General features: G+C 58.3%; 1 long non-coding RNA gene across 4 annotated transcripts; it reads right to left on the bottom strand.

Annotated features, from left to right (window-relative positions):
* Positions 1–206: 206 nt before the first annotated feature.
* On the bottom strand, positions 207–2,265 carry LOC115507600. Of its 4 annotated transcripts, none has more exons than XR_003966740.1 (3): positions 1,981–2,265; positions 649–751; positions 207–535 (listed from the first exon to the last, which is right to left on the bottom strand). It is a non-coding gene; the product is annotated as an uncharacterized LOC115507600 (long non-coding RNA). The 4 variants fall into 4 exon arrangements; XR_003966737.1 differs by having other exon boundaries at positions 207–532; positions 1,981–2,260; XR_003966738.1 differs by having other exon boundaries at positions 207–493; positions 1,981–2,257.
* Between the last annotated feature and the right edge of the window lie 481 nt (positions 2,266–2,746).

The following is a 2,746-nucleotide window of genomic DNA, read 5'->3' as shown; positions in this document are numbered from 1 at the left end:
GCTCCGGGCCGGCCGAGCACATCCACCCTCCCTGGAAGGGTAGAGCTACCACCCCAGGCTTCCGGCCCAGGACCCCCAGAGGCCCAGCGGGACACGCGTCAGCAACCTCGACATGAAGACACGGCCCACCTTGGTGGAGAATCGGCAGGCCTGTCGAAGACAGGACTGGCCCTGTGGACCTTCCCAGGGTGCAACTCTCAGAGGCCAGAGGACATCGTTTGCGGTCATGGCATTGCGAGCTTGCGGTGTGCCTCGGGCGTGATCCCCATTCACGGCTGTGCCATCCCGCAGCCCTAGCAGCCTGTTCGAGGCGTGATCCCCATTCACGGCTTCTTCCGCGCCACTAGCTGGCAAGTGGCCCAGGCGGGGTGTGGATCAAGGACGTCGGGCTCAAGCCAGATCCCCTTCTGTGGGGCTGTGCTCTACGGCGCGGCTCGCTCCCTCACTTGGAGGTCCCCGGGGAACGTGTGGCACACTCAGCATGTCCTGGAGGCTTGAGAGGTGAGCCCAGGTGGCCATCCCCCACGGAAGCCTCCTCGGGCCAGCACACAGCAAAGGGGGCAGGGTGAGAAAGAGAGCCGCCTTCCCCTCTTGTGCTTAACTGGGGTGGGGCGGGGGGGGGGACTTCAAAACCCAGACTGGCATTACCTTTGATTTCTCAGGAGATCAGAGAGCGGCGCTCGTGGATATCTACGCGTTGTTTGCGTTATTGTGATAGAAAGCTACTCCACCTCCCCAAGTCTTCAATGGCCTGTGAGACACAACAAAATAAAAACACAGAAGAGGGAATCAAACAGATAAGAATAATTTTAAAAGCCCAGGCACGGGGCACCTGGGCGGCTCACTCACTAGAGCACGCAACTCTGTGTCTCGGGGTTGCGAGTTCCAGCCCCGCGCTGGGCACACAGAGGTTCCTTAAAAGAAAAAAAAAAAAAAGCACCCAGTCAATTTTGAAAAAGAACGGTCGAAGTCGGGCGCCTGGGTGGCTAAGTCTGTTAAGTGTCTGACTTTGGCTCAGGTCATGATCTCTCGGTTCGTGAGTTCGAGCCCGACGTCGGGCTTTGTGCTGACGGCTCAGAGCCTGGAGCATAGATTCTGTGTCTCCCTCTCTCTCTGCCCCTCCCCTGCTCGCGCTCTTTCTCGGTCTCTCTATAATAGACATGAAAAAGCGTAGGAGTAACAAAACATAGCCTTTGGAATAAAATCCGTCAACAGACGGATGAAACCCCAAACAGATGCCACTGAAGAAAGAATTACTGACCTGGAAGATGGTCCTCAGAAATCATCTCCTGCCCCATATCCCCTCGTGGTGGATAAGGTTGCTTCCGCCTTCCCTGAGAAATTGTGGCAGCCCCTCCTCAGAGATCCAGGCTCTGCCTCTTCCAGGCCCCTCATCCTGGCGTCTAGGTGTCTGCTCAGCCCCACCTCTTCCCCGCTTCCCCTCGCCTTAGGGACGGCAGCTTTCTGCCATACGATCTGTTTCTTCAGCCCTCCGGGCCCTGAGCCACCGAATGCTCGTATTCGATTTCGTCTGCTGAGAAACCGTGTCTATTTCTCGTCTCCTTCTCCTGCCCGACTGCTACAGAGTCGGACCTGGGAGTGGTCTCAGAAGAGGGGCCCGCCAAGTGGGGATGTGGGGATGGGTGTGGTCGCGCCCTTGGGCCCCAGGGCAGGGCTCGGGCTCCCTGCCAATGGGAACTGGGCGCGTACGTAGCACCCGTGCTCTGCGGGGACCTCTTCCTTCATCAGGCTGTCACCCGCAGTGAACCGGGATGAAGGGCCACCTGCGGGAAGCCCTGAGGAGCCGGCGTGGCTGCTGTACCGTCACGGCGGTAAGGACGGCTCTGAAGACTGGTGTGGTGATCCCGGAGCGCGCAGAGAAAACAATGGCAACTTTAGTTCCTTACCTCTCAGCTCCAGTCACAGCACGACACGCACGGAACTCCCCCGACAGCCCTAAAAATTGCCTTCCTTCCGTACCTGCAAGGGTTCCTCGTGGTGAAGATTAAACACAAGTTTATCGGCGCGGGTTACAGAATCCCAAAGTCCACTGAATTCCCAGCCTCTCTGTGTTTCTCGTGTGAAAGGTATGGCCGTGGTTGGAGGAGTGTGGCCCGGAAACCTGGAACTGGGACGTCTGCTCGGCCTCAGTCGAAGCTGAGAGTCGGGATGCCATCAGCCCCTCCGAGCCCCAGCAGGCTGTGGGAGGACAGGCATACACTGAGGGGGAGGGCAGAGTTCCTGTCCGCCCGCAGTTCCCCTTGTGGGCTCTGGGCTTCCTATTTTGATCGTTCTGTGACTCTGCTGTTTGTCGCCCTCCCCAATAGGGAATGATTTGGCATCATTTTAGCATTCCAAAGTTCCAGGCCGCTGCTTTTCTGCTCCCAATCACGACTGGCATGGTAGCGCAGGAAGGAGATGGAAGTAACCTGTCTTATGCTCTGGGGGCAAGCAAGGCCACAGCTGGACTGCCATGGCTGTGGGTGGGTTGCTCTGGGCAGAGAACTCCTCTCCCAGACCCGCTTGCTTCAGAGGTGTGAGTGTGACAAGGCACGCTGTTTCCAATCATTTTCCTTCCGCTTTGGTAGCGCAGGAGGGCCTGTGTTGCACACCTCTGCCCCCACCCTACCTGCACCTCCAGCCATCTCAACCTTCAACCTTCCCATCCCTGCTCCTGCGGGCCCCCCCCCCAGTGTCCCCTTCTCTCTAGGCATTCCCCTGTCTCCTGCTGGTCAGGCCGCACTTA

Source organism: Lynx canadensis, chromosome X (genome assembly GCF_007474595.2).
Source record: "Lynx canadensis isolate LIC74 chromosome X, mLynCan4.pri.v2, whole genome shotgun sequence".
Lineage (NCBI taxonomy): Eukaryota > Metazoa > Chordata > Mammalia > Carnivora > Felidae > Lynx > Lynx canadensis.
Note: the sequence above shows the minus strand (reverse complement) of the source record. Positions and strands in the feature narration are given on the sequence as shown.